This window comes from Protopterus annectens, chromosome 17.part0 (genome assembly GCF_019279795.1).
Source record: "Protopterus annectens isolate FY-2018-M chromosome 17.part0, PAN1.0, whole genome shotgun sequence".
NCBI classification, from domain to species: Eukaryota; Metazoa; Chordata; order Ceratodontiformes; family Protopteridae; genus Protopterus; species Protopterus annectens.
This window is the reverse complement of record NC_056751.1, coordinates 397,144,400-397,166,743: the sequence shown is the minus strand read 5'-3', so window position 1 is coordinate 397,166,743 and position 22,344 is coordinate 397,144,400. Positions and strand designations below refer to the sequence as shown.

The following is a 22,344-nucleotide window of genomic DNA, read 5'->3' as shown; positions in this document are numbered from 1 at the left end:
CATCTGTTTTTTTTTTTATGTACAGAACATGGATTCATATTTCCCTACATCAAAATTGTACTTGACACAGGAACTTGAATAAACTTGGTTTTATAAAGGCACACCACATGCAAAAACCCGACACAGAACTCCTCTCTACAATGACACTGCCCATACAAATGATGTTGAAACATGCAAGTGATGCACTAGTCTTCTCCTAACAAAGAACTAGAAAATTCAGTACTACTTAAATTCATGGAAGCCAAGTAAAGTAAATAAACAGTATGGTTTCAAAATGTGAACACTTTGCGGGATGAAACTGACACTTCTTTATAAGACAAAGATGAAAAAGAAAAAGGGAAGACAGTGGATATGGTATATCCAGACTTCAGTAAATATCCGACAGAGTGCCACAAAGGAGGAGCATGGGGAGAGGGTGATGGGTGTCTAGGACTGGCAATAAACAGAATTATGTTCGGGTTTCTGATCGTAACATGCTTATTATATGTTCGACACATGCATGCCAAGAGAGTGAATCTCGACATACATGAAGAGAACATTAAGTTACAATCTGAGATCTGATCATAACTCTTTGTAGCGCATGGAGCTTTATCTGCTACATATACTACATGTTACAGAAAATAACAGAATGTGCTTTTGCTAGCCAGTAATGGAGTTGGTAAAGTCTGCCAGACTGCAAGATATATGCTTTGTTAGTGAGGGAAGTTGTTGCTGCTGTTCATCCGTCATCATCGACGATGACCAAAGACATCATGTCAAGGAGGTTGACTGAGTACAGTGCGTCCGTCTGTAGCTGATTAGTCTGATGCGGGCTTGATAAGCTCTGCCACACGTTGGGCACAAGTGGTCATTTGAGTTGGTTGGCAATGAGGTGTCTGTGGATTTACGCAGCTCATGCTTCCTCTGTGCCTCTGCTCGTAGGAAGTAGCACCTTTGCTGATGCAGCTTTGCCAGGCGGGGCGGTCTTGCGCTAGGGTTTCCCAGGAGGCCGGGTCAATGCTCTTCAGAGAGACTTTCAGTGTGTCCTTGAAGTGCTTTTTCTGCCCACCTTGTGTGCATTTGCCTCCTGCAAGTTCAACATAAAACGGTCTCTTGGGGAGGCGTGTGTCTCGCATACGTACAAGGTGGCTTGCCCACCTGACTTGGGCTCTTCTCAGCAGGGTGTAGATACTTGGAAGTCCAGCTTGAGAGAGGACAACTATGTCTGGAACTTTGTCCTGCCAGGTAATTTTCAGCAGCCTTCTTAAGCAGTTCATATGGAAGCGATTCAGCTTTTTGGCATGACGCTCATACACAGTCCATGTCTCACAGGCATACAGTAGTGTGGGCAGTACGACTGCCCTGTACACCTTCAGCTTTGTGGACAGTTTGCCTCTCCTCTCCCAGACTGACTCCTGCAACCATCCATATGCGGAGCTTGCCTTGGTGATGCATGTTATCTACCTCATTGTTGATGTTCACAAATCTGGAATGTGTGTGCTGCCGAGGTAAGTAAACTTGTCAACAGCCTTCAAGATTTCACCTTCACCGGTGACAGTTGGTTCTGCATATGTCTTCTGCAGTGCTCTTGGAATTAATTGTGAGGCCAAAGTTTCTGCAGGCAGTGGAAAAGCAGTTCATACTCTGCTGCATCTGGGCATTTGTGACAGCACTAAGTGCACAGTCATCTGTAAATAGGAAATCGCGTATAAAGTCCTCTTCAACCTTGGTCTTGGCCTATAGCCTCCGCAGGTTGAAGAGCCTGCCATCAGTCCTGTATCTAACCTTGATGCTGGTTTCTTCATCATTGCAGAAGCCATCTGCCAGCATGGCCAAGAATGTCATGCTGAACAGCATGGGTGCCAATACAGAGCCTTGCTCGACTCGTTGGTGACTGGGAAGGCATCACAGGAGACTCCATCATCTCCATCATCCAGTACTCGAGCAAGCATGCCATCATGGAACTGGTGCACCATACTGATGAATTTGCCTGGGCAGCCAAACTTCTCCATGATCCGCTATAGCCCCTCATGACTGACTGCATCGAAGGCTTTGGTCAGGACCATGAACGTTGTGTAAACATCCCTGTTTTGTTTCTGACACTTCTGAATTTGATATGCTGCAAATATCATGTCCAGTGTCCCTTGGCCCTCTCTAAAGCCGCATTGACTCTCTGTCAGGTGTCCATCTTCCATGTGTTGAATGAGACAGTTGAGGAGGGCTCTGGCAAAGATTTTGCCTGCAATGACCAGGAGAGAGATTCCTCTGTGGTTGTCATAAGAATGCCTGTTTCCCTTTCTCTTATAGAGATGGATGATGGAGGCATCCTTTAACTCCTGAGGGATAACTACCTGTTGTCACATGGTCTGGAAGAGCTTGGTGTGCTTCTGTAACAAGACTGGACCCCTGTCTTGTAGATTTCAGCAGGAATGGAGTCAGAGTCTGGTGCTTTACTATTAAAGAGAAGCTTAATTGCTTCCTTAACCTCGGATTCCTTTGGAGGTTCTGCCAGGGAGGTGTTAATAGCGACTTGCGGCAAGTGATCAATGGCTTCAGTATTGATAGAGGAAGGCCTATTCAGGACATTGTTGAAGTGCTCAGCCCATCTTTCCAGGACGGCTTTCTTGTCAGTAAGCAGGGCGGACCCATCAGCACTGAGCAGTGGTGATGCTCCAGAGGACTGTGGCCTGTAATGGTCTTCAGGGCATCATAGAAACACTTGGAGTTGTTGCTATCAGCGTACTTCTGGATCTCATCTGCCTTTCTGCTAAGCCAGGAGTCTTGCATCTCTCTGAGCTTTGCTTGCACCTCGCTTTTGATGGCGTTACAGGCTGCTTTCTTGAAGATGGATGTAGTGTCTTGCTGGAGGGATGTGAAGGCTTTAGTGAGGGAAGTAGTTGCTATGTAAATCCATTTTTTTGTTTTGTTTTGACCGACTAATTCTCTGAGCAACAGGCAGAAAAAGAAGCTGCTTTAAATTCTGCTGCTACTGTTTACTGGCTGGCACAGTCGGCAATAAGCATCTAATGCCAGATGTGATCTTAACAGCACAGGGAGTTCTAAACAACTGTTAAGCATCTTTAAGATTAGGCCTCATGCTAGACTTGAAGTACGATATTTTAAACTGATATTGGGGCATAATAATGGATAATCATACACTACACAGATGGTTATGAGTGGGTCTTGGCTCATAACCATGTTACTATATGTTTAGTCATGGATACCAAGAAATTTGTCTCAACAGCAAAGTTTGAGAGGTGAATCTTGGCAACCATGTTAAGAACACATAATAATGGGTTATGATTGGTGATACCCTATCAAAATCTCTTTGCAGTGCATGGAGTTTTATCTACTCCATGTGCTACTAGTTACAGGGAAAAAAAAGCTGCAATGTTTTACCAGCTTTAAAAGTAAGTAAAGCGCTCAGCAAGTGTTGTCAGCTAGACAACTAGAAAGGAAAAAAAAAAAAAAAAAATCAGAGTCAGTTTTTAAACAGTGACCTAATTTACATAAGTTACTTACAGACTGATGTCTGTAAATTTACAGGAACATAGAAATAAAGGCATTCATGGACCACTGAGAGTGAAAAATATCACACTTGAGTTCAATGAGAACAAGCTGGATGCCTCTATACTCCCCTGCTGTGCTGGAGGGAACAGAAACGGAAAACGACTGTATTTATCCTTGACAATCACCAGACTGATGCACATATGCCATGTGTACCATCTAAACACTCACTAAAAATAGTTATATCTAAAGCAAAGAGGTGATCTATTGTTTAGGGTGAATGCCATGACATCTGGCTCTACCAGCATATGGACTACCATCAAGACATGACACTTAGATGAAATATGGAACTCATTAAAGGAAGAGATGCGTGTGAGAGTGCCAACCTGTCTGTTCAGCTACCCCATCACAGTGCGAGTGCATAAACTTAACAGCAGAAACTGAAAACTTCAGAAAAGACTCAGGAGCTTGTACTGCTGAAAGTATGGCATTCAGCTCTAAACAATTATGTAAGAAAGCTTCTCTACTGGACTCCAAAGACCTCGAACAACAGCCAACACTATGTGAGCCTGCAAACCTTTCAGCAATGCACTCAAGGTCAAGGAATAGTTTGGAAAACGCAGCCAAAGTGAAATATCAAATAAATATTGAAGCTGAACATGTACCATGTTAAGGAAAAGCTGACAAGTTCCCAAGACCAAAAGCAAACCTAAAACCATATTTTTCTGTAGCCATTGGCAGAACACGGTTTATTACAAACGCCATGCAAAGGTAAGTTAAAAGAATGGAAAACAGGGTTGCTACCATGTGCGTAGACAACGGCTTATTCGTTTTACATCTGTTTTTTACACTGTATGCCAAGCACTACACACATTACTAGGAATCTTATCATGCTCCATTTTATTTTTGTTGCCTTTCACATGAATATAGCTCTGTTTATTTATAGACTTATTGTCTGAATGAGCAACTGACTGTGCTGCATTCTGGTTACTTTGCAATGAAATCTGCTCTAGACTATGGAAAACATACCAACCCATAACAAATGGTTTCTCCTCTCTAATATATCATCAGAAAGCGGGACTGGATGACATGAAATCAAGAAGTAATAGAACAACTGCTCTGCATAAAGTAGTTTATTAAATTTAAGCATAGGCCCACTAAAGTAACTGTAGTAAAAACTACACATTTTACAATAAGAAAGTCCACTTTACACGACGTGCACATAATTATAACAGAAAGAATTGGTAAAAAAACAAAAATCCTTTTCACTTGAACTTTAGAGCACTAGAGGGAGGGTACTGAACTGATCGATCATGTAAGGAGTTCCAGGTCTTTAGCAACACGGTAGGAGTAACAGACAGTGCCCAGCAGATTTCATAGACTTGTGAAGAGAGGAGTTTTTGGTCACTGCACTGCAATGACCAATTAAGAACATAGTTGTGTAGAAGGGTATTTACTACTGGATAAGCAGAAAGGTGTTGGATAATTTTATAGGTGGTAAGAAGTTGTGTATATGTTAGTTGATGGGGTAAGTTCTAACAAATGTAAGCTTTTTAGCACTAAACTGTAGTTGACTCTAAAAAAAAGTATTTACTGTAAATGTATCCACTTTACTATAACATTGTTCAAGTTTTGATTTTTGTGATGCCTAGAGGTTAGTAAAATGGGAGTGCCGTAAAGTAGTGAGAAGAGAAATAGTGGCAAATGTAGTTTCAGATGCATTGGTGAGCAAGCTTTCTTCTCTGTAAAGCATCCCTAGTTTCTGGTGAGGTTTTTTAATGAAAGTTTGTACATGCAGGTCAAATTTAAGACCATCATCCTTATTAATTTGATATGAGAAGCAACTTCATTGATTGTACTATTAAGAGAGGATTTCAAATTTTTTTATGAGAGAGGAATATGGAGAAACAAGTAATAGTTTTTTTTTTTTGGGGGGGGGGGGGGTTACAAGGCCATGTTTTAGTGCCTGTTAAAGATTCCTGAGTAATTTTTTTGAGATGTCAGGTTGTCATATGTACATATGAGTGTGGAGTCATATACATATTGTATTAGGAAGGCCTGTTGTGTAGATGTGTGGAGAGTGAGAATGTTAAAAATGAAGGGAACCAATGATACAGCCTTGTGGTACACCAATGGTAACTGGGAAGTATAGAGAGATGGTAGAGTGCCATTTTACTGACTGATACCTACTGGACAGGTTGTTAAATCAAAGAAGGCAGGGTTGAGATAATCACAAGCAGGACAATGTTTGCAGAGACAAACTGTTAAAGGCTTTAGACAAGTCTAGAAATAAGGAGACCAGTTTGCGGTTATCTGCAGCTTTATTGACAGAATCAATAAAGGTTAGAAGTGCAGTGTTAGGACTATGGGTGGGACAAAATCTGTGTTGTGTGGGGTTAGCAGCTCTTCCTGCAGGAGGCAGTTTAGCAATTGGTTTTGAATACATTTTTCAAGTATTTTGGAGAGGGGGGATATGACTGCTATAGGTCTAAAGTTAATTTGTCTGTTGAATTTTCTCCTTTCTGTTGATGGATAAGGTTTAATTTTTTCCAAAAAAAAGGGAATGTAGGCTTCTTGGATTGACTTATAAAGATTGAGACAGGACAGGCAATACCATCAGCTGCTATTTTAAGGTACTCGCTTGTAAGGTCATCAGCTGATATACAGCATGGTTTGAGTTTACGAATAGCTTTATACAGAATGTGGGCACAGGTTTGATGGTAAAAGTAGATGTGATGTGGTATGTGGCTGTTGGGTAGGGCTGGGACTGGATCTATAAGTGTAAAAGTGGATGTGATGTGGTATGTGGCTGTTTGTTAGGGCTGAGACTGGATCTATAAGTGTAAAAGTGGATGCAATGTGGTATGTGGCTGCTGGGTAGGGGTGGGGCTGGATCTACAAGTGTAAAAGTGGATGTGATGTGGTATGTGGCTGTTTGGTAGGGCTGGGACTGGATCTATAAGTGTAAAAGTGGATGCAATGTGGTATGTGGCTGCTGGGTACGGCTGGGGCCGGATCTACAACAAGTGTAAAAGTGGATGTGATGTGGTATGTGGCTGTTGGGTAGGGCTGGGACTGGATCTATAAGTGTAAAAGTGGATGTGATGTGGTATGTGGCTGCTGGGTACGGCTGGGGCTGGATCTACAAGTGTAAAAGTGGATGTGATGTGGTATGTGGCTGTTGGGTAGGGCTGGGACTGGATCTATAAGTGTAAAAGTGGATGTGATGTGGTATGTGGCTGTTGAGTAGGGCTGGGGCTGGATCTAGACCTATAAGTGTCGAATTATATTGCAGTTTCCAGTGGTGAGTTATAGTGAGAGGGGTTACGGATGACTTTTTTAGCTGGAATGCAAGATTTCTTTAATGGCTGAACAGAATTCTTTAGGGTTGTATTTAGTATTCTTCTGAAAGTTGTTATAGTATAAGTTTTTTGTCTTCATTTATTTGCTTTTTAGCAAGGCTGTGGTGCATTCTGAAGTTTTAGAGATATTCTGTTTTCTACTTTTGCCACTCTTTCCAGGGCTCTTCTCCATCCTGTATTTGCATTTGATTCTTTGCCGTATTGCATTATTTGTTTTAGTCTCTTCTGTCTAGTAGGTGCAAAGCTACCTAGGATATTTGGGAAAGTTTTTTTAAGTTCCTTTATAGCATCATCTAACTGGAAGATTTTAAGGATATTCCAGTAAAAAGATGATAGGGTAGTAATGAACAGTTTGTTGGACAGGATGTGTGCTGTTTTATAAACACGTGGTTTAAGTGGATCTGCAAGATGTCTGATTGTACACAGGCTAAGAGAGTCCGACACTGTACCCGAGGTGGTACACTTGCTAGGATCTGATACTACGATCCAGTCTAACAAGGAATTTCATGCCTTGCTATAATGTGTGGGCTATTAATTAGTTGTGTAAAACTGTACAAGTTTGCACTAGATGAAGGGGAGTTGGAGGTTATGTCACTGACATCACCTAGCAGTATTTTTTCTTTTGGAATTGTTACAGCTATCCAGTGCAGGATATCTGCCACAGTAGCTGTACTGTCATCAGGATGAATATATAAGACAAAAACACACATTTGTTTGTTTCTTTTCATGAAAGCAATAAGAAGCTCTGCTGAACTGAATTTTTGTGCTGTTTTTTTTTTTTGTAAGGGGAAATGTGCTAGTTGGGAAATATTAAACCACTGCCATCATTTTTCCTCCTTAAAAGATCGTTACGGATGACATTATAAAGTACAGTTTTGTACCTACCATAAATGTAGATGTTCGAGTGTACACCCTGCTGCAGTCATCACACTTGGGTTATCCTGTCGTCAGGCGGTCCCGCAGTCGGCCGGAATTCCAAAGTCTTGGTTCGGCGTCGGTTGCTGTCGCTTCTTCCCTGACGTCAGTGCACCACGGGTATATATAATGCATCCAACGCCATTTTCTTCAGTTTTTCTTGCCCCAGATGTCAGGTGCCCCCAAAAAGGTGGTCAGTAATTAGTACCAATTTAAGAAATTTTAGCACAAACACAAAATCCCTCCAGCTATAAGCACATACATCAGGAAGGTATTGTAGAGATTTAGCCAGTTAGATCAGAGGGGATGGAGGGAGGGTAACCTGGACTGCAGCAGGGTGTACACTCGAACATCTACATTTATGGTAGGTACAAAACTGTACTATGTTCATCGTGTTACCCTGCTGCAGTCATCACACTTGGGTAGAATCCCAAAGCTAAGGATGGGTGGAGGAGTCATAGAGGGTTAGAGGAGGCTAGAAGGCCCTGCAGAACTGCAGTGGCAAAGCCAGCTCTAGTCTTAGAGTAAAGTAGTAAGTGATGGTGTTTGGTAAAGGTGTGTACTGAACTCCAAGTTGCAGCTTCCAAAATCTCCTTGGTTGGAACCCCCCTGAGGAAGGCTGTAGATGTAGCTGTTGCCCTGGTAGAGTAGGGCCTAATGGTAGCAGGAACAGGTTTTCCATGATGGGTATAGCAAAAACGAATGCAATGTCCTATCCATTTGGAAATGGTTTGTTTTGATATAGCCTTCCCTTGTGAAGCTGTAGCATAAGATACAAAGAGCTGGTCAGATTTTCTGAAAACCTTAGTTTTATCCAAGTAGTAACGAAGTTGCCTGTGAATGTCCAAGGAATGCAGGTGTCTTTCTCCTTTGTTCTGTGGATTTGGGAAGAAGGTGGGTAAGTGGATGGTTTGATTTAAACCCACACTGGAAACCACCTTAGGCATGAAGGAAGGATTAGTTCGTAGAGAAACTCTGTCTTGATGGAAAATGAGGAAAGGTTCCACTGCCATTAGTGCCTGCAGCTCTGAGACTCTTCTGGCTGAAGTTATTGCTAGCAGCAGGGCAGTCTTCCATGATATAAACTGTAGATCTGCAGAGAAAGCTGGTTCAAAGGGAGGTAGCGTAAGTTTTTCCAGAACAAAATTGAGGTTCCATGTTGGTGTAGGTGCTCTCCTGGGGGGCCTAATGTTTTTTGCCCCTCTGAGGAACTGCCTTAGAAGTGGATGTGAAAATAAGGGGGGATCCGTGTTGTAGTGGGCTGAAATAGCTGATGTATGGATTTTAATGGAAGAAAAAGAATGTCCTTTGTGCAGCATCTCAGTTAAATACTGTAGAATCTGAGGCATGTGAGGCTGAAGTATATTTTGGCCTTTAGCTTGGTTCCAGGCGCAAAACCTTTTCCATTTTGTCAGAGTAGGCCTTTTTGGTGCTGGGCCTCCTAGCTTCCAGAATAACATCCATAACTGCTTGGGAAAGAGGAGCTGGCTGGATGCTTAGGTGATTTGCCATGCAGCCAGATTTAAGGTTTTCAGCTGGCTGTGTAGAATCTGATTGTTTTGCTGTGAGCAAATGGGCAATTTGTGGTAAAATCCAAGGTGGGCCCTGGGCCACATTCCTTAATAGTGGGTACCAGTGCTGGCATGGCCAGTCTGGGGCTATGAGTATCAGTCGTGGTCTCTCCTTTCTGACTTTCAGAAGCACCTTTGTGAGGACAGGCAATGGAGGGAAGGCATATACCGTCAGGTTTTTCCAACTGAAAGAGAGTGCGTCCACTTTCCAAGCTTGATGGTGAAGTGTCCTTGTACAAAATTTTGTTAGCTGATAGTTTTGGGGTCTGGCAAACAGGTCTATGTCTGGAAGGCCCCATTTTTGAGTTATCATTGCAAATACTTGTGGATCCAGTTTCCACTCGTGGGGATCCATGATGTTTGTGCTGAGGTTGTCTGCCAATGTGTTCTTTTTTCCTGGCAGGAATTGAGCTTGTAATTGAACTTGGTAAGCCAGTGCTGTGTTCCACAAGGTCATTGCTTGCCTGCATAGAGGGTAGGAGTGTGTACTCCCTTGTTTATGTACCACATTACTGTGGTGTTGTCCGTCCTTATTGTAAGTTGTCCTGGATGTAATAGGTTCTTGAAGGCTGTCAGAGCATTCTGTACAGCTATCATCTCTTTTTGATTGATGTGTAGATTCCTTTGATCTGCAGTCCATACACCTTGAACGCACTGTCCTGCCATGTGTGCCCCTCAGGCGTAGTCCAATGCATCTGTTGTCATAGTTTGTCTGGCTGGGCGCAAGGTAAAAGGCTGACCCTTGTTGAGGTGACATGCCTGTGACCACCATAGAAACTCCTGTTGTAGGCAGGGAATGAGAGATATCATTGCGTCCAAGCTGTGGCTGTGTTGAGACCATATGCTTTTTAGGTACCACTGTAATTTCCTCATATGCAGCTTTGCAAATGGTATTAGTAGTATGCAAGATGCCATGAAGCCCAAGGCCTGCAGAATTTTTCTTGCAGGGAGTTGGGTCTTTGTTGCCATTGTTTTGCAATATTGAGTCAGTTGTAGTTGTTTGTCTGGCGTCAGATAAGCCTTCTGGGCCGTTGTATTCAAGCTGGCACCCAGGAATGTCATATTTTGTGAGGGTACTAGTTTTGATTTCTTTTCGTTTACTGTGTATCCCAGGCAACTTAGAAGATGTTTTACAAAAGCCAGATGTTGTAAGAGGATGTCCTTGCTTTCTGCTTGGATGAGGCAGTCGTTCAGGTATGGGTATATTTGAATTCCTCTTTGTCTGCAGTATGCAATTACTGGTGCCAGGCATTTTGTGAAGACCCTGAGTGCAGTGGATAAGCCAAAGGGCAGTGCAGAGAATTGGTAATGGGTTGAACCTGCAATGAAATGGAGGTATCTTCTGCAACTTTGTCTGATAGAGACATGCAGGTATGCCTCCTTGAGGTCCAACGTTACTAGCCATGCTTTCTTGTCCAACATGGGAAGAAGCTGCTGTAGTGTTAGCATCCTGAATTTGGGTACTTGTAAGAAGGTGTTTAAAATTGAAAGGTCCAGAACTGGTCTCCAGGCATTGTCCTTTCTGGGGACTAGAAAAGAGTCTTGAGTAAGATCCTTGGCCTTGCTCCTGTGTAGGTACCAGTTGAATGGCTCTCATGTCCATGAGAGCTGTAATTTGTTTTTGTGCCTCTGCCCATTGATTTTGTGGCAGGTTTGGCATTCCTCTTTTCATTGGCAAGGTGTGAAAATGGAATCTGTATCCTCGTGAAATTATGTCTAGGACCCATTTGGCCTTTGTGACAATGTGCCAGTTGTCTGAAAAAGTGTGAGTATTCCTCCCAAGGGGGCTGCCAAGAGAGTGTTGCTTGGCCAGATGAGGTGCAAGTCATTGAGTTTGTCTTCTGGTAGTTTGGGACCTGTCTTCTTCTCCCTTCTGTGTTGCAGTGCCCCATTGTCGAGGTTTGTATTGGACTTGTGGTTGTCCTCTGCCTCTTGGACGTCTGTATTTACCCCTCTGTGGTCTGTCAGTAGCTGGAAAGGACCAATTTTTTGTTGGCCAATTTCTGCTGAAGCGAGGGGGCTGTACCTGTAGAAAATCTTTGACTGTCTGCATAGATTTTGCCTTATCCTCCATTATCTTTAAGACGACTTCTGCTTTAACTCCAAATAGAACATCCTGCTGTAAGGGAGCATCTAGAAGCTTTGCTTTAACATGATCAGGCAGAGTTTGTTCCTTTAACCAAGCATGCCTACGTATAACAGACCCAGTGACAGCTGCTCTGCAGGAAGCCTCTAAAGAATCAAACCCACATTGTAAAGTATGTTTGCCCACCTGTTCAGTTGCATGCAACAGATCCTGCATTTCTTTCAATTCAGACTGTTGAGGGAGTGTGCTCATTTTCTGTCTTAACTGAGACATTAGAAATTGCTGATATTTTAGCATGTGAAATTGGCAATTTAGTGCTGTCATAGCTAGAGTGGCTGAGGTGTAAATCTTTTTCCCCCACCTGTCTAGTGCTCTGGAGTCCCTTTCAGAGGGTACAGGATTTTTTGCCATAGAAGCCTTAGCCCCTTTGGGACCCTGGGAGATAGTCTCTGGATCAGCAACAGGGCTTTTATAAAGGAATTTGTGGGAGTCAGGCACTCTATAGTATCTATCTGGTTTGGCTGGAGCAGGAGGCAGAGAATCTGGGTTCAAACTAGATTCTAAGTAAACATCATCCACAATGTCTAAAACTGGGGGGATGGCAAGTGGTCTGTGCTGGGGGAGTAAAAGAAACTCTCTGAGCCTTTTCTTTGAGTCAGAGTAGTCCTGACCTTCCCAGTGAAAATGTTCCCTCATAGTGTGTAAAGTTTCCCCAAAGGAGTAGTCCTCAGGAGGAGAAGCTGAGGGAATAGAATCCTCAGCATCAGAATCTTCATAAGGGGTGGAGGAGTAATCTTGGTCCTCAGAGGAGCCTGAGGAAACAGACACTTGATCAGAGGAGGCATAATCTTCCTCTTGTCTAGGCCTTTTGTCGGGTGGGGGCTGGAAACCCCTGATTAAAGAGATCAAATCTTCAGCCATTTTAAGCATCTGTTTCTTAGGCATGGGGCCTTGAACTGGAGACTGAAGTGCAGTCTTTTTTGGTTTAATAGGAGTCTTACGCTTAGGATACGTTTTTATGGTGAGCGTCGTCGGTCTGAAGACGCCTTCAGAAACCGAAGGTGTTTCTGCAGCACCGACATCTCTTTCTGCAGTGTCGTCAGTAGGGGCTAAACAAAATGGCTGCATCGGCTTAGCACTCTCCGCCAAAGGCTCCGAAGCTGTCTTGGGTTCCAAATCTGCGGTAGTCAGGGGCTGCATCGGAGCCTCACTGAAGACCGGTGAACTGGAGACCTGTCCAGCCGAGGCCTCGGAGTTTGGCTTGGGTCTAGGCTGCCTGTCCTTATCCTTGCGTTTTTTGTGCACGCCGGTAGTCAGTTGCTCTGACGGCATTGTGTAGTTAAATTTTCTACTGAAGTAGTGTCGTGCGAAATCAAAGATTCTTTTTATAGTACGCTTACTAAACCTAGCACAAAAACGACAACCAGTGACATTGTGGTCTGGGCCTAGGCAAGGTATGCAGTAAGAATGAAAATCCTTATGAGGTATTTGCTTCCCACAAGAAATACAATTGTTAACTTTTTCTGACATCGGTCTGAGGCAAGAAAAGTTTCCCCAATGGGGTACTTAGCTTTATTGAAGACTTCGGATATGAAATTCGACTTCGAAAATCTCAGGAGTCGGCCGACCGGCACTTGCAAACTGCTTCTGCTTCAGGCACTGCACGGCAAGAAAGACTGAAGAAAATGGCGTCGGATGCATTATATATACCCTGGCGCACTGACGTCAGGGAAGAAGCGACAGCAACCGACGCCGGACCAAGACTTTGGAATTCCGGGCGACTGCGGGACCACCTGACGACAGGATAACCCAAGTGTGATGACTGCAGCAGGGTAACACTGTGAACATCTAGGTGGATGTAATTTTGGAGTCTTTTATGCTGGGTTTAAGAGAAGTTTCAATTATAGCATGAATATCGGGCTTGTGTTGCGTAATCCAGGCATGCAGCTTAGTAGTTTATACACCGAGTATGGATACAGTTTTTAAAATGGGAAATAATTAAGTCTCTTAGATAAAATGAAGCACTTAATGTACAGACTTTCAGTTGCTTCAAACAGCTGTAGAGGAAATGTAATATGCTGAATAAATTCACAATGTGTAGAAAGAAAAAATATTCAGGAAAAGAAACCTTCAATCAGGAGGACATCAGAAGCAGTGGAGAAAAAAGATGTCTGTACTACAAGAGATAAGGATGAGGATAGAGTGTGGGGGGGGGGGGCAGAAAGGCAGCAAAAAAGAAAGAAGCTGGAGAGAAAAGGGGAGCAAAAAGACCAAGCATGGAAGGAGGTAGGATAAAGGGAGAAACCTTTAGAACTCTGAGTTTACGTATCATACAATGCTGGATGAAGTTATAACGTGCCTATTTATTTGATATGACAACAGCAGAGGAGTTCGGACTATTAGTAGATGCAGAAGGGTCTACTTTAGACATGCAAGTCTGCAGCTACAGCTCCATCAGCATCTTTATTAATTTAGTCTTGATCATAAGGGTACAATGTTGAACACTTTGGCCAGACAGAGGTAGGAAGCATGAATAGGAAAACCTTCATCCAGGGTGGCAGACATACCTGTCGAAAAAAATTTACTAGGTTAACTATGCACAGTCTAACTTCAGTAAAACTTTACTTCATTAGGCCAAAAAGGTTTCCTCTGCCTGAATAAGTTTAGCTATGATTTCACAATGATTCTTCTCTTCTTCACCTTGTACAATCTGATTATGAGGATGATCAGTCTGTAGTTACCGGGTCTAAGGAGGCATTTTCTTTGTGGACTGGGACTTTAGTTACCTGCCTCCAGCTTTCATGGATAAATCTATTTTATAATTTTTCATTAAGAATGTGCATAACGGGGTATAAAATGCTGTTTTGACTGCACAAATTTGGCTTCTAGGTATCTCATCTGGTTCAACGGTATTAGTATTTCTGACTTAGCTGAATGCAGAAGAGACCACCTCAAAAGTAATTTATGGTATGAACGTATTGCAGGGAGGAAGAATGGGTAGGTTACCCTTTGTGGACTGAAACTTTCCCTGCAAATCTGTGTCTGTGTGTATTGCATCAGTTAGCTGTAAGAGTGACAGCCAGTTTGATTTCACAATCTACATTCTTTCAGCCAGCCCCTTCATTTTCAGATGTGGTTGTAGAACTCATTACTATCACTCATCCTGTTAAGATGTTTTACCTTGAAAGAGACTTTGCTTCTTTTGATTGTTTTACTGAGTTGTGTTTGGGCAGAATTAGCATTAGCCTTGCTGTACTGGGCTGGGTGAAGTTTGAAGGCTTTCTACACAGTTTTAACTACATTTCAAGTTATATACAACTTCATCTGATTCTTCTAAGAGCCTTAAACTGGAACAGATCTGGAACCAGTTTCTTTATTACTCCTCTTAGCTACCTAACACTTACCCACCATTCCTCTTCTGCACACAAAAATGCATTTTAAAGCTGTGTATTTATGCTTTGTGGGTTTCTGAATAGAAATGTGGCAACATTTGTGTACTGTTCATCGGCACAATATCCTATTGCACTTATTTCCTTTTAAAGATGAAACAGAAGTTATACACTTTATTCTAAGCTTGGCCTCACCAACAATCTACACACTAGCTAAAGAATCTCTCTTTTCTCCCCACTGTCAATTCATTTACCTAGGCAATATAGTATTCCATCTATACTAAGCATCTTCTCAGGCTGCATGCTTTTAGCCTTCTGTTACAGTTCAATCACAGACTTCATTCTTGCTTTGTGGCATTCAGTTTAAATCCTCCCAAGAGATGCATTTCACATGTGAATGTCTCTTTTCAAAGCCTATGACTTCGGCATTCAGCACTGAAATTAAAACAGTCAGACCTTTGACCTCTCTTTCAGAGTACGTGGGCGGCCATTATCCACACTACAGTAGGAGTATAAACCACGTTGCTCCTGTACAATGAAAACAATCACTACTTTCAGGCCTGCATGCACATCACTTAAGTACTGAAAATGACATTTTGCAATGTGTTAAGTCATTAGTCATATACCTTTATTCAATTAAAGTGCTGTTTAAAAGTACTTCTGGGATGTGGACACTTAGTTCCCCATTTATTTTACAGTGATCTATTTTACATACCACAAGAGCTTGTTTACTAAACATGTATACTGGAAAAATGTATGTGAACCACTGAAGTCTAAGGGCATGCCATCAAAATCGCCCCTTACCTAAAATTATTATTCTGTGACTAGTACTTTGTACGATGAATAACCATGCAAAATCATTTTGTCTTGAATCAATATAGCACCTTTGTGACAATTAGCATTCTCCTCTTACCAAGAATGGCTTCTGCTGTTTATCCAATGTAATTTATCTGAGTGTACTACCTAAGCAAAATTCCTTGTTACCATTTTAACAGACCTGGCCTTCACCAGTTCTCTGGCACTTCAAACTAGAGAATATAGCAATATAGTTTGTGCTGTGCAGTATCCACGTTTCTCCTTTAAAAACTGTCTTCCAAGGACAAGCAACTTTCCCTCCCCCAGAGTGCCAAAAAACCCCCTTCTACACAACACATTCAAGCTTCAAGCAAATTAAGGGTGAGATGCTTGGACTGCTTGAATATGTATACATATGTCAAATACACGGACTATATCTGTTATTAAATATACTTCATATGCATGCTTAAATTTGCAAGAAGTCCAGCCAGAAAACAGACTATGATTCAATAATCCCCTTTTTCGATCTCCACTGGACTGCTCAGTAAAATATCCTCAAATAATCATTCTTTAGCACTTATGCAAAGGGTTGCCTACTCCTTGGGCAATCAGTTAGGCATATTTTTATTTACTTATTTTTACAGTTTACCTTAAGACGATCTCCCTGTAAAGAATAATGAAGATAACGCACGTTTAATCTTTTTCTTGTACTTCCATTTGTATGAGCTGCATGACAATTCTCCTAATACTCAGCAAAATAAAAAATAAAGCTAACGAATCTGCTTATGTACCACCATGATCCCTTTTGCTCCATTAGTCTCATGATACGTAAGCAGCCTTCCCATGCAATTCCCTGTTTGTCCTACACAGCAATCCCTTCTTTTGATCTCTGATACACTTGTCTGATGCTCTTGTATGCATCTCTGCTCTTAGTATTTTGTTGTCATGTACTTCTTGAAGGCAAAAGGATTCTGTACGACACTGCAGGTGTTATTACATCACCACGGTCACGGAGTCTTTGGTATGCAGAAATCATTGCTCTGAGCCTAAGCCCCATCTACCCAGGCCTGGAGTGCTATGATTGCTGAAAGCACCTCATGACTGACCACAAGAACACATGGTGAATACCCATTTTCATTCTCCAACTTTTAGTATAAACAGAGCATCATCAACCTTGTTTTTACCCATTTTTCTGCAAGGAGGTTGTGGTGTCATGTCAACTGTTACCATCTTTCTCGATTCAGTGTCATTCTCATCTTCTTTAACCATCATGCCCAGCTGTTGCAGGTCTTCTCTAACACAATCCATGCATCTCTTTGCTAGACATCTTTATTTCCTCTTGCCTTCTTCTGATATCGTCATCTTTATTTTCTCTTGCCTTCTTCTGATATCGTCAAAATCTTTTTCACAAATTGTCTTCTGCTTTCCTGCAAATGGTGGAACCAACCCAGTCTGCTCTCTTTGACATTCTCTGCAAATGGGCTATATTAGCTTCAGCTCTAATGCCTTCAGTTCTTTGTTTTTCCCACAATATGCATCCTTCTACCTACCTCAGGCAGTTCATCTCCATTACCTTAAGCTTCCTCACCTGCTTTGCCTTCACTGCACAGGTTTGTATGCCATACAGAAACACTGCTCTTAGCACCATTTTCTACACTTTACTGTTTGACATTCTTCTATACACACACACACTCACACTGTGCCAGTGACACTCTGCTAGATGGCTGCAGCACCTCTAATTCGAGCTTTGAGCTCCTCATTCAGACTTCTCTTCAACCACAGCTTCCAGCTACCTGAAGCTGTTAACTTGCACCACTCTTCCTAACTACCACAGTTTTCAGCACATTCTGATCTCCACATTTGCATCAGTGACAACAGTCTTTTCTGTACTCTGTTTCATCTCATATGCCTTCAGTTTTGCATTACATTCCCATTTCATTTGCTGAAATGTCTGTTTAGAGTCTGCTTGTAATGCCACATTGTCTGCATACAGCAGAATTGTTGATATGCCCACTCTGACCTGTCTGCTATTGTAGTCTATCACCAGTATGAAGAGCAGTGGGCACAGAGCAAAATCCTGAAGCATGCCTATCCCCACTGGGATCCCCTCTATGAGGACAAAACATTGTTTAAACTTGGGTCACTAGGTCCTTGTACATTGTCTGTATTAAATCTACATTGCTTCTGGAACATTGAACTATTGCACATCTGCCCGTAAGACTGTCATATCAGTTTCTCAATTCCAACTTCTTTTCCGCCAGCTGTCTCATTGTAAACACAGGTCAATTGTGTTAAAATAAGATCTGAATCCAAACTGCTCACTGCATACCTTATTTTCTATTACTCTGCATATACACTTACCTATCACCTTCTCCAGCACTTCCATGCAGTGTGGCAGGAGTTTTATAACACTGTACTGCCTACATTTGTGACTATCCCCTTTGTTACTGTACACTAGCACTACAATAATTATTTTCCAGTCATGTGGGATATGCCTTTCTCTCCACATCATTATTACTACCCTCACCCAACATCTTGAAATTTGCCATGACTTTACCTGAGCCTGCTGAGTTTCCAGACTTCGGTTTCCATAGTGCTGTTCTTAAATCTTTAAGGGTGGGTTCATCTTCCTCTTTCATCACGGACTGTGTCAGACCAGTAGAACTTTTTTGGGTTTTCTTCATTCAGCTGTTGGAAGTACTCATTCCTCCTGCTTTTGATTTCCTCTGGATTGGTGAGCAGATTGCTGCTGGCATCTATTATGAATGTTGTCAGATGACCATCTTCTTTAACTTTATGGCTTTGCCTTGCAACCTTGCATTTTTGTGCCATCTGCTGAGTCACTTCCTAGAACACATCAGAGGTTCTCTGACACCTTGCTCTTCACTAATGTGACTGATCTCTTAGCATCTTTGTTAACCAAACAGTATTCGTTCTTAGCCAGGTCTGTCTTTTTTCTATTGACCACTTCTTTTTTGCATTCCTTCAGATGTCATCTTCAACTCAACCTACAAAGCTCCTGAGAAGCTACCACTCTGAGTACTTCCTTGAACACCTGGGCTTTTTCTCCAGTCAAGAATAAGCTGTCTATATACAGAGTGTGCATTAGAAATTAAGCAGAATGTACTCTAACTACAAGCAGGAGATCTCTGATGATGACACAGCCACTACTTTCTGAAGCACTAATGACTAGTAGCTCCTCGCATTTCGTTCAGAAACACAAGGTCTTAGAAAAAGAACATTACTATGGATTTGAATAGTAACAGTAAAATAATGCGGACGCCTTCACTTTAAGTGTATACAGAAAAAAGGTATCATTTGAAAAGTAAAGTTACTTGCTTATTACTCCATTTCCCTTTCTCATGCAGTACTGTACATGTTGTCAGTAACCTGTGATGAAAGTATTGCCTCTAGGAAGAAGATTTCTTTGGTATACTTCAAGATTCCTGTTTGCATATCAGGTTTTCACATCTTGATTTGCCCTTGAATTCCAATACAATGCATCATTAACTATTTACTTATTAATTTTACAAGAGATGACATGTACTGTAAGCCCTTTCTTGAGTTACAACCAGCTACAAATGGCCATTACGAAACAAGGGATTTGGTCTTTATTGTCAAAGAAAATCTCTTGTTACTCTGTTGACTTTCATCCTATACTAATGGCACTTTCAAGAGTTGTTTTTGCAGATCCAAGGTCCAGTATTATTACAGTGTTGCTTTCCCACTTCTCCAGCTAATGGGATCTTCCTCCTGGGTTGCACCTCTTCTGGGGAAGGGGGGAAAACTTGATAAAATGGGATTTCAAGAATTCACCTTCAATGAGCAGGACTACACACCAATACAAGTTAGCTCAAAATGAACAGGTCACAAGATGACTACAATAATCACAGCTCCATATACCACCTTGCTAGATGTGCACTGTTACCCTAGTAAAATTTAATCTAGATACATGCAGAATGCAACATCTTATCAAAATACATTTGAACTACTGGGGTTAGAAAATACTTAAAAAGAAAGCTTTGTGGATGTAGTTACCTACTCTACCCACCAAGTGCCCACACTAGGTCATAACCTACTGGCATGCGAGTACAAAAATGTAAGGTACAAATAATTTTTATACAGCTACACTTGAAATAAGTTGCTCTAATACTCTGAGTCATGTGGTTTGTGAGAATCTAAGTACTGGTAAAATAAATTCATAACATAATAGCAAAGACTGTTTGCATTTAAAATCAATTACACTACAACACAGGCATCTTAGGCACTGCACAGCCAATTGTAATACATCCAGCATGACTATTCTGATTTATCACAGGTTCTGGAAATTTGCCAGGAAAATATTAATTACAAATAAAAACTGACATACTGCTAATACTTCATGTTCTCAAAAAATACATATAAATCTCCCAAGTTAAGCAAAAATACAGACCTCATGAAGGTCAGACTACATCTACTATCTTGGTATGTTACTTCTTAAGCCTCTTGACAAGATATATACATTACCAAAGTAGTCACAACAGCACAAGGAATTTGGATTATGCAGCACCAAAAGAAAACTGACTTTTGGCTTTTAAGAATAAACAAGATTTTAGTTTTCAGGAAAATAGTTTTAAGGGACATTCTTCACATATGACAGCACAATTACTCCACCCCCCCCCCCAACTACCAACTCATGCTTTCTATTAGTCCCTCCTCATTCCTTTTACTGGAAGATGCCACGAAGGAGAGAAAAGATCCATAGACACTGGTTGTCATCCTATAGTATGTTAAGGGTTTACTCATACTCCAGACAGTCTCCATGTTAGCTGGCAAGTAACATTCATTTCCATTTAACTGTGATGGTTCAACTGGACATCTAGGCCCCTTCTCAGTGTGTGTGGGGGGGCTCTATAACATAAGATCTAAAATAACAGTTTACCAACTTTCACACAGGTGCAGTAATTATAACATGCTGTACGGGTTCAATGATAAAGGACTAGTTAACTCTAACATTTCATTTCTGTTTTTTCAGCTGCAATCAATGAATAGTTAACATGGTAGTTCTGTTACAGTATTAATACTACAGAAATGGAAATACTTTTTCCTTGGCCTTATTTTACTCTCATACATACTTTTCTCATTGTACAACACACAACAACTGAAAATAGCACATTCCTAAGTGAGTAGGAGAGGCTGTTTAGAGATAAGATTATGGTGAAGGAAAAAGTTTAGTAAATAACTGGTTTAATGGTAAAAAGTAAAGGAAATGTATAGTTATGATGACAGTTTATGCTGTTTTGTATGAGAAGATAATGAATTATAAGTAACAGATAAGGGGTAATTGATAAGGAGAGGGGGATCAGTGAAAATGTTTGGTGCTAACAATTAGAACTGTGGTTATGGCTATGTTTACCTGTACATTTGACACTTGGCTGGCCCACATATACTCTTAGGGCAGCATTTTCTATACCCCTTAATGAGTAGCCAGTTAATAAAAGAGGCCATAGAAAAACTGGACATGGATATTGTTATCCCAACACATGAAGATGACATGACCACTACTGTTGCAAAAAAGTTAGTACACCTAACAGGATAGCCTCATATAGCAGAAACAAAATCTACTGTATTATAGAACAGCAGCACGTAGGACAAATCATTGAAACTTGCTGTAACCTATGACAGAGCAAACTGACAAATAGAAACTTAAATTTTAAGCCAATATGGACCACTGCAGCTTTCTGTGTGCTAGTCTAAAACTGAAGGCATTCAACAGGACATTAAGATCCAATGGGTCTACCTTTTTTGATCGAAGTTTCAAAACTTCGAAACCCATATGGCCGAAACCATATGATCAAAGTTTTGAAACTTCGAACACTTTGAACTGAGATCGTCGTACAGCACGGAACAGTAGATTTACCGTTTTCCTCGCTGTACTGTGATCTTGGAGTTGGTATACTTAAGTAGCAAGGGGTGTGGGGGGTGCAGGGAGGGCTTGCCCCCCTGCAAACATGTAGAGGAAGTGTTTTGCTTAGGTTTATTTTTTGCTTTTGTTGTATTTCTGAAATTTCAAAACTTTGATCATATGGTCTCTCAGTTATACCGGTTTCGACGTTTTGAAATTTCAATCAAACATGGACCCAATCCAACACATCTTCTACAAAACGTATAGATATTCCACAGCACTCCACAGCTTGCAGTTAAACAGCATTTTCTGCCACTGGCCCAAAAAATCTGGAACTTGCATCTAGACACACAACACAAAACAACTTACATTAATTTCTCTACAAATATAAGGCATACCTTTTTATAGATGCCTTATGTAATTGCAATAACATTACATAAGGCAATGCTATACCTATCACGGGTCCAACCAGAAAATAAGGTTGCAAAATTACATTAAAATGAATCACACATGATTAAGACATATGTTGTATTTGTAGTAATAAGCTTAACTTATACTGTTTTTAACGGTTCTCTATTTTGTAAACAGGACAGAAATGGAGAAAGAAATGCTTATGCTCCGGGTCACCTACCTGTAGAAATGACTGACTGACAATGAATGAATGAAGGTAGAATTGCCAGAATAAATTAACAAGGCACACTGAAGGAAAAAAAAAAAAATAACTTCAAAGTCAGTGTACTAGAGGATGCATCAGTAGAACCAGTAAACACACTCCAAAGACGACCGTTTTTTAATATCAGTGCCAAATCTGAGAAAGACTCTGCGAAACAAGAAAAGACTGACAGAGAAAGTTATC

General features: G+C 41.3%; 1 protein-coding gene across 5 annotated transcripts in view; it reads right to left on the bottom strand.

Annotated features, from left to right (window-relative positions):
• TEAD1 (TEA domain transcription factor 1) overlaps positions 1-22,344 on the bottom strand; it is a 1,209,838-nt gene that overhangs the window by 199,513 nt on the left and 987,981 nt on the right. The window lies entirely within an intron of this gene.